Source organism: Eptatretus burgeri, chromosome 2 (assembly GCF_056783735.1).
Source record: "Eptatretus burgeri isolate ZD-2024b chromosome 2, Ebu_testis_v1, whole genome shotgun sequence".
In the NCBI taxonomy this organism is placed as follows: Eukaryota; Metazoa; Chordata; class Myxini; order Myxiniformes; family Myxinidae; genus Eptatretus; species Eptatretus burgeri.
Window position 1 is genome coordinate 65,093,463 of NC_140962.1, and position 14,210 is coordinate 65,107,672.

General features: G+C 41.7%; 1 protein-coding gene across 1 annotated transcript in view; it reads left to right on the forward strand.

Moving 5' to 3' along the window:
- The window catches only part of LOC147032199 (neuroblast differentiation-associated protein AHNAK-like), a 124,692-nt gene that overhangs the window by 50,155 nt on the left and 60,327 nt on the right, over window positions 1–14,210 (forward strand). Inside the window, exon 2 of the mRNA XM_085869582.1 lies at window positions 9,287–9,338. The gene's annotated coding sequence lies outside the window, so the exon portion shown is untranslated. The remainder of the gene's footprint in view (window positions 1–9,286; window positions 9,339–14,210) is intronic.

Here is a 14,210-nt window from a genome sequence, read left to right on the forward strand (position 1 = left end):
GTGACCCCCCCGACCTTTGACTCCCAACCGCTAATAAGGGTTATTACGTCATTGTGTCATGTCACATATCACAAGATGGGGCATTGAATTCTGAACATTTTGGCATTAGTTGCATGCAAATTGGATGCAAATTGACCGCGCTATGGTAAAAAGACGATTTTGACCTTTTCATGACCTTGACCTTGACCTTTGCCCAATCGCTCCCAAAATCTAATCAAATCGTCCTCGGATAATAACCAATCATCCCACCAAATTTGCTGCGATTCAGTTCAATACTTTTGGAGTTATGCGAATAACAAACAAACAAACAAACAAACAAACACACATATTCACAAATAAATAAATACACAGCGATCAAAACATAACCTTCGTAACAAAGTTTGCGAAGGTAATGAGGTAGTAATAGGGGGAGAGAATGGGCATGCATGATGAATAATTTTGGAGGATGAAAAATTCCACCATATTTTGACAAGTATACAAGAGATGGCAACGAATGATGGTGGCAAATTTAAATAACCATCCATTGACATTACAACTGGGGTTGTCTTTATTGTAGATATTTGAGTAATTTGTGAAACAACTTCATGTTTCGAGGATTTACCATTTTAAGCCAAATTTACATGAATAATTGGTTCACGGGCGCCAGCAGTTGGTTCACGGGCGCCAGCAGTAACCAGTATTTTTGTTGTGTCTGTGTGTCTGTCTGTCTGTTTCTGACTCTCTCCAGATCATAGCTCCGTGACGTTTGATGGGATCTTAATGAAACTTGGACATAAGCTTGATATCATGGTCTAGTTGTGTCTTTTTGTATGAGGGGCATCCCACGCCCCTTGTGGGCGGAGCCACGCCCACTTGAACTTTTTATTTATTTATTTATTTTCTCGTTTTTTTTTCTCGCAATTTCATTTCCTAGAAGCTGTGCATAATGTCCATAAGTACAACATTTAAAAAATCCAATTTGTTTTGGTCAATTTTGACAGAAGTGATAGGTTTTTATGGTAGGGCTTCCTCAAAAGCTTCCACTAACTCAATTGTACCTATCGTGGCATTGTTCAATAATGCCCGCGAACCATCGTCGCCTCCCGGCGAGTCCATAGTAAATTGTGTGACATCATTCCCAGTAATTATGTTTGTGGTAAATTTTTGGCATTGACATGAAAATATTCAATACAGTCATCAGGTAGTAAACTAGTTTGTATCCTGAGGATCATGTGCTTACTGTTGCCATCATAATTTCCATCGACAGCATCCTCAGATAGTGAGTTGCGTCAGACCATGTTCACACAAACTCACTCAATACTATTAATCCATGGTCTCAAATAGATTAACTCCTCTGTAGTTTAAACTTACCTGTATAAAGAACAGACCTGAACTCTTGAATCTTTTTGGATTTATTCCAGACTCGAAGCCTCTAAGCTTATGCCATATACGCTGCACATCTCCTTGCATATAACAAACACACACCACCTTCCTTCCTTCCCTTCCCTACATTTTGGGATTCGAGCAAGCCCACCTGTTTGTGCTGGGTAAGAAAGAGGCTGCACCTAAGCCTCACACTGCCTCTATCTTCTTCTTCCTGTCTACTTTTCCCGGATGATTGTGGTGCACCTATCTTGTGTTCTAGCGTAAGTAAGATTGTTTAAGGGGCTTTTACGTGTTAAGGGTTAATTTCTTTATTTGTGACACTAAATAGTTTCTGTACATAATTGATTGTTGTCTGTAAATACGTGCCTTTTCCGTGAAACTATAATATAGACTTTCCAAACCTGCCCGGTTGTCATTTTCCTTTATTGGTTCGGCATAGCATGTATGGAATAAATAGATGGGATGTTGTACCAAATCATTTCTCTCCATCACGTAGCCGACTCCCACCCATGGTTTTGCTCGACCATGAGTAATAAGTAGACATGGTGTGGATTCGAGAGTGTGGTTCCCCAGTTGGAGTAATTAACTCATAGAGTAAGGTAACACAATTGTGGGTGCAAGGACGCTGCTGGATTTAATTGCCTCAACCAGCATCCATGGTTGCTTAGCAACCCCTTGGCCACAGAGTTATCCGTGGATTGTGGCGTCAGGGTCGGAGGTCGAGTGGTGGGTCCAAGCAACCCCCTCATGAACCCAATGCTCACCCCAAAGCACATAACATTACTGTGTGAACTTTCAACTGTATCTGTTTAGCACAATAACATCTTCCTCTCACTGTCATATTCTTACCATATTAACTCTGGCTTACATTCTGATCATCAGTAACAACATAATTAACATAGCAAATTCACTGTCAATCAATTCCAGGATGTCTGAAAAACATAGCGAACTGTGCTCACTGTTCAAAATAAAATCGATTGTTCAACTAAGATGGTTGAATGAGGAGCTAAGATGGCACTGGAGTTTGGTGGATTAATACAGACAATTTGATAAATGAAGACACAGACAAACGTAGGATAACAAGCTTATCAAATAGTCAATTTTTAAAAAATATATATATATATATATATATATATATATATATATATATATATATATATATATATATATATATATATATATATATATATATATGTACATGGTCTAGGATTGTGGAAGAGCTAGGACACATAACAGATCAGGACACAACATTGCGAAGGGAGAAAGCAAGGAGTGAACAAGATGGATACATAAGCAAAATTTTGGGAGGGGTGGGCATGGTTTAACAGGTGTAGAAAAAATCATGGCTTTGGATGGGGGATGACTTGAGATGGTAGCGAACAGCTGTCTTGAAGACCTGGAGGGAAGAAGGAGATTGAAAAGAGTATGGAAGGTGGTTCTACAGGCAGAGAAAGAAGAGGAATAAATGAGTGGAGGTGAGCAATGTTTCTGGATTTTGGTAGCTTCACAAGGAGGGGGTTGCTGGTGAACCATGTGTGTCCTGCAGATACATGGAGGTGGGAGGAGGGGGGGGAGATATCACGGAGAGGGCAGAGGATACAAGACCAGAAATTAGGCAGAAGAAGACAGAGAAACCACCGACCTGTCGTCGATGGCAAAGTGATATTTATGTTAAATCAGTGTTAATGAACACTGATCGAACAGTTATTAACACTGATTGATTAATATTGATTGAATGAACATTGATTGAACACTGATTAACATAATGATTAACCCAGTGATTGAATTCTGATTAATTAACACCGATTGAGCATAACTGTTCAATCGGTGTTAATTAACCTGTTGTGCATCGCACAATCACCACATGTTCCCTTTTGATGTGTACAGTGAACTAATTAAAATATTAATTTATACACCCCAGTTGAAATCTGAGAAGATGGCACCTCCTTATTAGTCCCCTACCTGTTTCACCGGAGGAGGACTATAGGTTTGCTGTACATCTGTCTGTCCATCTGTCTGTCTGTCCATCTGTCTGTCTGTCCATCTGTCTGTCTGTCCATCTGTCTGTCTGTCCATCTGTCTGTCTGTCCATCCCACCTGTGGTTATCCAGATTTTTTTCCCCCATACCCCTCAACATAATCAACTGAAACTTGGTACGTGGCTTTATTATGATAAGTTAGAGAACAACATCGACTTTCAGGCTGTTTCGTCAATTTTTCAGTTATGCCTTTTTTGGACTTAGAACATATCACATCGGTAGGTTAACCTGAACATATCACATCGGCGGTCTCCTTGGATTAACCTGAGGCGGTCCCTTCGGGTGGGTACCTGGAATGTCCTATCCCTAAGAGAGGATGATCACCTGTCTCTGTTATCATCTGAGCTCAAGCATTTGGACATCGGGATTGCAGCTCTCTCTGAGGTTCGGAGACTGGATTGCGGCGAGATAATGGTGGGTGGTTACACCTACTATTGGTCTGGTCGCTCTGATGGTTACCATACCCAAGGAGTTGCTGTAGCTGTGTCCAATAAGCTGACCCCAATGATAATTGAGGTAACACCGGTCAACGAGCGTATTATGAGATTAAGGATTCGTCACTCCTTAGGTGTCATTTCCCTGGTCTATGTTTATGCTCCGACTGAGGCGAGTGATCTCACCGTGAAGGATGCATTCTACGCCACGCTCGAGTCTGTGGTTGATCAGTGCCCCAGATGAGATACACTTCTAGTGTTGGGGGATTTCAATGCATCGACTGGAACTGATAGGGATGGTTATGAGGTGTGTGTTGGTCCCCAGGGGTCAGGAACTATGAACCAGAATAGCACTAAGTTCCTTGACTTTGCAAGAAGTCATAGACTTTGGGTGGCTGGTTCATGGTTTCAGCGCCCACAAGCTCATCGCTGGACTTGGTATTCCAACGCTGGCGATGTGGCAAAGGAGATTGACCATGTCCTCATTGACGGTCGTTGGAGGATGATCCAGGGCTGCAGGGTCTACCGGAGTGCTCAGTTCCTCAAAACTGACCACAGGCTTGTTGTAGCAACTCTAAAGCTGCACCTTAAATCCTGGAGAATGGTACCATCCCAGCCTAGGCTGGATGTTGGCAAGCTCAGGGATGAGAGAGTAGCTGAGGAGTTTGCGAACAGGCTGAGTGGACACTTGGGGGGTCTGGGTGCTTTGGGGGGTCCTGAAGAGTTGTGGAGTGCCTTCAAGACCACCGTCCTTGATGTTGCCAGTGGATGTCTTGGAACTCACCGCAGGGCAATGAAGAATTTTGTCTCTCAAGGGACATTGGATACCATTGACCAGAGTCGCAGGGCCAGGCTGAATGGCAGAGCTGAGCTGTTCAGGGAGCTGAGGCGTAAAACTGTACGTGCACTGAGGGTGGACAAAGAGGCCTATGTGCGAGGAATCTGTGAGGGGGTAGAGCATCACCTGTGGACAGGTGATTCTCATCCCGCTTACAGGGGAATTCGCGCATTGCGTTCTTCCAAGCCCATCCCTCGGAGTACTGCAGTTAGAGCAGAGAGTGGTAGGCTCTTGACAGAGGAGTCTGAAGTGAAGGCCCGCTGGGCCGGTTACTTTGAGCGGTTGTACCAGGCTGATCCCCCAGCTGTCGAGTTGGACGTCAAGGGTGTTACAATCCCTGTTGCTGACCCTCAAATCGATTGTGGTCCACCTTCGCTTGTGGAAACACGGGCTGCGGTGAACCAGTTGAAACGGCGAAAAGCTCGAGGGATCTGTGGCATCCATGCTGAACTTCTCAAGGCTGGTGAAAATGCTGCACTCGTGTCGTTGCATGCAGTTTTGTGCTCTGCCTGGAACACAGGCATCATCCCAATTGATTGGAAGAGGGGCCTTGTTGTTCCTCTCTGGAAAGGGAAGGGTGATCGCCAAGACTGCAACAACGACCAAGGGGTGACGCTGCTCTCAGTGCAGGGCAAGGTCTTTGCTCGGATAATTCTTGATAGGGTTCGCCACCATCTGCTTGAGCACCAGTGTCCAGAGCAGTCAGGCTTTACACCAAAGAAGTCAATGATTGACCGTATCCTTGCTCTTTGTGTCCTCACCGAACGCAGGCGAGAGTTTCGGCAGGGGCTGCTTGCAGCCTATGTTGATCTCTGTAAAGTGTTCGATTCAGTGAATCGGGATGTCCTCTGGAGGATTCTTGGTCTTCGTGGGGTGCCACCAAAACTGATCGATCTGATGTCTGAATTCTACTCTGATACTGAGAGTGCTGTGAAGTGTGGTGGTACCATCTCTGACTTATTTACAGTTGTTACTGGAGTTCGTCAGGGGTGTGTACTGGCCCCCACACTTTTCAGCACTTGTATGGACTGGATTTTAGGAAGGATGTCGGAGAGATCAAGTTGCGGTGCATCGTTTGGCAATGTCAAGATCTCGGACCTTGATTTTGCAGATGATGCAGTCATCTTTGCGGAGACTTTAGATATCCTTTTGGGGGCCCTCGAGGTGCTGAATGAGGAGTCGGAGCCACTGGGGTTACGGGTTTCTTGGGTCAAAACTAAGATCCAGGCTTTCGGTGACATCTTGGATGCTGCTGTCCTGTCTGTGTCTGTTTGTGGGGAGGATGTTGAGGTCGTGGATAGATTCACTTACCTTGGCAGTGATATTCATGTCTCTGCTGGCTGTGAGTCAGAGGTCAATAGACATCTGGGTCGGGCCTGGGGAGGGGAGTCATGGATTCACTGGATCATGGGGTGTGGTGCTTGCTGGTACCAGTGCGGGAGGACGAAAGTCCGAGTCTTCAGGTCCTTGGTACTTCCAGTCTTGCTCTATGGATGCGAGACTTGGACTCTGACCAATAATCTGAGACGGAGACTTAATTCCTTTAGTACCAGGTCTTTTCGGAGAATCCTTGGCTATCGCTGGTCAGATTTTGTGTCCAATGAGCGGTTGCTGAGAGAGACTCGGATGAGATTTGTTACCTGCATAGTCCGTGAGCGTCAGTTGCGGCTGTATGGACATGTGGCTCGTTTTCCTGACGCTGATCCTGCTCACCAGATTCTCTCAGTGAGGGAGTCTCATGAGTGGAGGAGGCCAGTGGGTCGATCACGTGCCTCATGGTTGCAGCAGGTTGACCAACATCTCAAGGAAATGGGGATGGGCCTGGCATCTGCCTGGGGGATGGCCAGACGGAGGCCCCTGGCGTACCGGCGGAAAGTGGACGCAGCGATGCGTTGTTCTGGCACATGCTCCCATACCTGACCTGACATCGGTAGGGGGCATGTATTGCAAAGCAATTCTCGATCTTGTTGATCTCTATATGTCTCATGTGGGCTTTATTTCCAACCCGACTATAGACTGTCTTCACAGACCGTCTTCACAGACCGTCTTCACAGACCGTCTTCACAGACCGTCTTCACAGACCGTCTTCACAGACTGTCTTCACAGACAGTGCGCTCCATTACAAAATGTGCTGTCCCTTGAATGGATGTTAAGGCCCGGTCACACCCTGACGTTTTAGCCAACGTATGCCGATTTTTGAAGTTTTTTTCTAAAACGCTGGCACACGTTGAATACGTTATGGGTAAGTTTTGATAACATTGAGAGCACGCTGAAAAACACTGCCATACGTCGTTGTACGTTGGCTTTAAACGTTGTACTTTTCGGTTGTCCTCAAATTTTTTCATGCTTGAAATTTCACGACGTATGCCGGCGTATGACTCACACGTTCCGCTAAGCTGGCCACAAGTTGTATGCACGGTCTGCGATCGTTGACAGACGTCAACACATGCTACTTGTAAGTTAATCATAAGTTGAGACACGCCGAGGTAATGTTTAGCGTACCCGAAACTTATTTCTAACCTATGATTAACGTGTTGTTGGCACGTTACGCGATCATTGCCACACATCGACAGACGTTACTTTTAAGTTACTCATAGGCTGAAAGACGTCGGTATAATGGATCGTCCTTGCGTCAGCGTCCACGGCCACGGCCAGGACACTTATTTGCAGCATTCTTCAAACTTTTCTTCGGCATGACGAGGATGTTCACACCTCGATGTCTAGCTTGGCTATGATTCCAATTGTCCATCGGCAGCGTCTATTTAAAATAGTCGAGTTTGAGCGTTTTAACACGTTCAGAAGAAACGCTTCAAATTTCCAAACCCCAGCGTCAAAAAACAAAGGCAAGTGACAGCAATTTAAATCGTTCATTGTAAACAATGAAAATGGTTGAGTGGTACCGTTTAAAAGTCGTTGAGTGTAAAAAAAAATCCAATTGTTGAGCGCAAGCGTCTACTTTCAATAGTGGGGTTTGAGCGATTTATCACGTTCAATAGAAACAATTAAAATTTCCGAGCGCCAGCGTCAAAAAACAAAAGCGAGTGACAGCAATTTAAATCGTTCATTGTAAACAATGAAAATGGCTGAGTGGTACCGTTTAAAAGTCGTTGAGTATAAAAAAAATCCAATTGTTGAGCGCAAGCGTCTACTTTCAATAGTGGAGATGCAGCCATTTAAATCGTTGAGTTTATCATTTAAATCATTAAATCGTTAAACGCAAGGACGATCCATCATAACCCACACCCTCCCCCTCACACTCACCTACTACTGCCAACATGAACAAACTACTACTAATACTAATACTAATACTGATACTGATACTGATACTGTTACTGCTGACATGGACATTGACTCAAAAAGGACTCGAAAACACTGTTGGGTTCCCCTTTTATGAGCACCATTTTTATATACCAATTCCCAAAACCGCTGGGAACACGTCTTTATATGGCAGTTGTAAGCTAGAAACACGTTCATTTTTTTTTATTTGTCGACCGGAAGACGTCATTGGAATACGTCTACATACGTCGATGTGTGTTGGGACTACGTAAAGAATTGGTTCAAAGCACGTCAAACATAAGTTAGAAATAAGTTTCGCGTAAAAAAGACATTACCGCGACGTGTTTCGACTTATGAGTAGCTTATAAGTAGCCTTTGTGGACGTGTGTAAGCATCCACATATCGTGTGTAAAACTTATCCCCATCGCATGCGGAACGTGTGTCATACGCCGAGTACGTCGTAAAATTTTGAACATGTTTAAAATTTCTTGACGTACTCTACTTACTACGACGTATGATAGCGTACTTTAGTGTTCTACTCACGTATACCAAACTTACTCATACCGTATTTGACGTGCCCCAACGTTTTAGACACATTTTTCTTAGGTCGGCATACGCTGGCAAGATCGCCAAGGTGTGACCGCGATGTTGTCACTTCCATTTCTACGGCAGTTATGATTCGAATCGTTGTGCGTCAGCCTTTTAATAGGCTACGTCACGACATCGTCGGCGATGCGTGCAACACGCTATGCCGAAGTTAGACTATCGTTGGGCATCAGTTGTGTAGGCCAACAACAGGTTCAGCATTCGTTGGTATAAGTTATCTATAACACAACGAAACGTTCTGTGTCCATTACTAATATGTTATGCATACGACCAACTCGTTATGAATACGTCCGAATCTTAAAAAAAAAAAATCAAAAGTTCAACGTAAGCCAGCGTTTTACATACATTTTAATACATTGCCATCGCTGGCTAAAACGTCAAGGTGTGACCGGGCCTTTAAGTTGGGTGTTCCATCTGATAACGTCAGTTAGTTGACGTGAAATACCTTGCAGTGTCCTTTGCTAAGAGTAGGTGAGTTATCACCAGAACAAATTATAAATTCCCACCCTGTATAATGTTGGGAAGGCAAAGACAAACGACCCAGTGTAATCCTTGCTGTGAATTTTATTAAGTTCGATTTTCTAAAAATTAAATTCTATTTTAAAGTTTTGATTTTTGTAAACTCTTTAATTCTCCATTACTTCATAAAGTCAAGGATCGACTGTAAATATGTTTGTTTGACATCATGTGTCATCATCTATTACATTTGTGTTTATCTTTTATTATAGGTGGATGTTCCAGAAGTTTCAAGATGTTCAAGAGGATTGACGGAGAGTAGAGGCAAGTATTTTTTTTATTCAATTGGTAGAAGAGGATAGGACAAGGAGTCACAGTATGAAGAAAAATAAAAGCTGAGATGAAACAGATGATATTTTACGTGATAGCAGTTAGTTTGTCAAATAGATGTCATGAAGGGATTATCGATATTTGATCGGTTTAGAAAGAAATTTGGCAATAACTTAGAGGTTGTTAAAAGAGATATAGGTTACTGGGGTGAGTAGGCAATTCAAAGTGCATATATATTTGTGCCAGTTTGCATATGCTTGAGCTGGTCTCTGTGTTTCACACAATAATAGCTATCCCTCACTATCATGCTGCTAATCAAATAGGTCCTTGTGTTGTGTAGTGGGGAAGACTAATGCACATATTCTTGTATTTAGGGAGGGAAATATGATACAGGATAATTTCGCAGAATTCTCCTAAATTTATTTTAGATGTACCATTGTATTCCACATAGTCTGAGTTGTTACGTATCCAAAGTTTGCTGTTCATAAATTATTTTCTCTTTTTGCTCCAATGGAAAATTTAAACTGATGTTAAAATTTCACCAACATGTGTGCATGCTGTATCTGAAAATATAACTGCTCAAATAATGTACACATTGCTCTTTTAAGGTTTTTATTTTTTTAATATAAATAAACATGTAACAATCGAGAACAATCATCATCAGCAATTTGTATTTCAACCAATCCAAGGATACCTTACATAGTTGCTTTTGGCATTCATTATTTTTTTTTTTGACCAAACTTTCCTCTACTGCTCAAATGACATGGAATATAAATGGTGGCTTCTTAACTTCACTTCACTTTCCTCCAACATGTGCTTTCATTTACCTTCAGCTTGGACTTCCCTTCCCGCACCTCCCCCATGCACCCCTAATGTGCATTCCCATCAAATTGTTCTTTAATGTTCGGAAGGGGACGTGACAGAGGTTGATTGTCAAATGTGCCTTACCCCATTCTATATATCCTTGCATTTCCTGCTATTGTTCATTCATTAAACCTGGATGAAGCATGCCCTGCTGGAGGTTATTTTGTTTTTTTTAACTTTTGAAAATCAACCCTTCATTATTTCTCTGAGTTCTGATGTTGTAATACAATGGCAATAGCAAATGAAATTACCATTGATTCCATGCGACTTCCTGGCTTCTTCATGATCTTCCATAGTTTGCCAAAAAACTTTCTCATTGTGATTTGAATTTGTTCACTGGCAAATAAGTCAATGACTGAAGCTTTTTTACTTCATCTCTCAGCCAAGTCTCCTTCCTTTTCTCAATATGTCATTACATTGGCTTTATTACAAGCATATCCAAGGCTGCAATAAGCATGCCTTTCATATTTATGGCACTGTCTTAAGTATCGTTATTTTTACTTGCAAAACAAGAAAAAGAAGAGAGAACTTGCAAAGAACATTGACAATAAACTAACTAGGTCTAGCCCATTGTTGTTACCTGCTGATGTATTGCTAAATTCAGATTAAACTCACACACATTGCCACAATCAAGTGAAAAGCTTTGTTTCTACACACACACACACACACACACACACACACACACACACACACACACACACACACACACACACACACACACACACACACGATTGTTTAAGTTGTGAAGATGTCTCCATTGTCAAGATTTTGCTTTGATCATACATTGTCAGCATTGCTGTTTAATCTTACACTTTTCACAATACATTGGTGTCGGAGAGTTTAGGGAAAGCAAATGTTTTGGACAATGCCCTTCGTGCAGCATATTTCCTGAACATGTAATCATGTTTGCACATTGGGAACCATCAGAGTGTTTGTCACTCGACTCTGTTGCAACAACGTAAGGGAATAAACACCAGAGGCAGATAAAGTTGTTTATGTGGATAGTTTCACCAAAATACCTTTACTAAGCTGCTTATCTTACTCCAAACATTGTCACAACCAATTGTCAAAGATATTCTTGACAAAGAGGCCGTTTACATTCTCGGTACATTAGAAAGAGTTGTGGAGGAGAATCGAGAGAATTGAGATTGAGTAAAGCAATTGTAGGAAGGAGGATGGAGGAATGGGGATGGGGGTGGAGGAGGCTGGAAGAGTTTGGTAGGAGCGTGATATGTGGGAATGGAGATTGGAATTGTGGGAATTTCAGCATGTTGAATTTTTAATTAACTTTTTTGTTCCCTTTTCACACTGCACAATTAAAGTTAGAAACTTTAGGCACTTCTAAGTAAATATGTTATTTCCTAAACTCTCTCACAAAAAGACAATTTTACTAAAGCTTCATGTTATATATTGTGTTGCCAAATGGCACAGCCAGTTAAAAATGGCATTTGTTTTAGGTTTGTTCATTTATTCCACAAAAAAATTACAAGAAATTTTCGATTCCTTTCAATTAAAATTCATTCCAAGAAACAGAATATGTTCTGTGTTAAAACAGCCTCAGTGTTATTGGCTTGTTAATTTTAAGCAGAGTACATTCCAAACAACAAAGAGTGGAGGATTTGATTGCTTTACGTACCAACTCTCTCAAACAAAGCAAGCTATAACATAAATATATGCACATGTTTAGAATTTTTGCACCTGCCGATCATGGCCGACCAATTGCATGTATTGATTTTGGTGTGGATGTTATGGGTGTGTTCAAATAAAAATGACAATGGCAATGGTTCACAGTGAGTTATTCGCCTTCAATGATGTTTAAAAAAAAATAAACTGTTGATGAACTTCGAGTTGATGAGTATGATTATGCCCTGTGCAAGATTAGGTGAATCTGACATTTCAAGCATTAGCCCTTCATCAGAGCAAAATAAGCGATTTTCCCAATTCTCTTATTTCATAGAAATATGTTGACGCCTTTAAAATGGCTGTCACACCTTGACATTTTAGCCAGCGTATGGCAAGGTATCAAAATGTATACAAAACGCTGGCGTACGCTGAACTATTTTTTCCCATTTTTGGACATATTCATAACGTGTTGGACGTATGCATAATGTATTAGTAACGTACACAGAACGTTTCAATCACATATAGATAACTTATACCAACGAATGCTGAGCGTGTTGTCGGCATTCACAACCTATGCCCAACGATAGTGTAACTTATGCATAGCGCATGGCACCGTATCGCCGACGATCACGTGGCGTAGGCTATTCATAGGCTGCGGCTCGACGATTCAAATCATAACCGCACTAGACATCGAAGTGTGAAGCCGCTGTCACACCTTGACGTTTTAGCTAGCGTATGCCGACGGATGAAAAATTTGCCGAACCAAGCCGAACACGTCGAATACGTTATGGGTAAGTTTTGTATACGTTAAGAGCACGCTGGCATACGTCGTAGTACGCCGAGTACGTTGACAAATTTTCAGCATGTTGAAAATTTCTCGATGTACTCGGCATATGACACACGTTCTGCATACACTGGCATAAGTTGTAGGCACGCTATGCGATCGTTGACACACGTCTACACACGTTACTTGTAAGTTACTCATAAGTCGAAACACATCGAGGTAATGGTTAGCGTCAGTGTTCCAGACACCCTGTTTTTTTTTTATGGTTTGTTTTTTTATCTTCAGTACGACGGTGATGTTGACACTTCTATTTCTAGTGCGGTTATGATTTAAATTGTTGAGCGGCAGCCTTTTAATTATATTATATTATAACCGCACTAGAAATTGAAGTGTCAACATCACCGTCATACCGAAGGATAAAAAAAAAACCAGGGAGTCTGGAACACTGACGCTAAACATTACCTCGACGTGTTTCGACTTATGAGTAACTTACAAGTAACGTTTGTCGACATGTCTCAACGATCGCATAACGTGCCTACAACTCATGGCCAGCATTATGCGGAACGTGTGAGTCATACGCTGGCATATGTCGAAAAATTTCAAGCATGGAAAATTTGTCTAACAGCTCGGCGTACTACGACGTATGCCAGCGTACTATGACGTATGCCAGCATACTACGACGTCTGCCAGCGTACTACGACGTATGCCAGAGTGCTCTTAACGTATACAAACTTACCCATAATGTATTCAACGTGTGCCAGCGTTTTAGCCAAATTTTTCATACGTCAGGCATACGCTGGCTAAATCGTCAAGGTGTGACAGGGCCTCAACGAAGGTTCTGTAAATCCGACTCATGAATCGTGTCGGTGTGAAATCAAAGCATGGAAATCATGTAAGGTGTGAATGCATCATATGTGTGTATGATGTGTATGATTAAATGGTGATATATATATATATATATATATATATATATATATATATATATATATATATATATATATATATATATATATATATATATATATATATATATATATATATATATATATCAGTGTGTTTGTATGTCTATGTCTCCTCCATAACTCCAAAACAATGAAACCTAATGGCCTGAAACGTTGCATGCATACCAAGGGACTGCCAAGGGAGTGCCTGAATAAAAGCTTTGTATTTCGGTTCATTTAAACACCCCTTTTTGAAGATCATTAACAGCCTTATTGAGTTATCCTTTATCAAGGCTTCATCCTTGGTCAGCCCACTCTCCCTAGCTGGGATCTCAATTTGTCATTTTGTTTGGCCTGATCAACAATGCCTTAACTTGGAACAGGCCACAACTGTTTCATAACAATAAAGCGCTCAATTTTTTTTCTCACTTTCCTCACTTATATTATCGAATGCCTGATCTTCATACATACGAATCACTGGATACATCAGAATGCTTATAAATGCCCACAAACGCTAGTGATTCTGCCTTTATTTCATTTCTACACATGCAATAACCTCTGGAATCTGTTAACCTGAGCAAAGTTAAAAAAATTTCAACCACGGAATTAACCTTTGCAGCAGTTCTGACTGCTAAAAAAAAAACGTGTTCATTT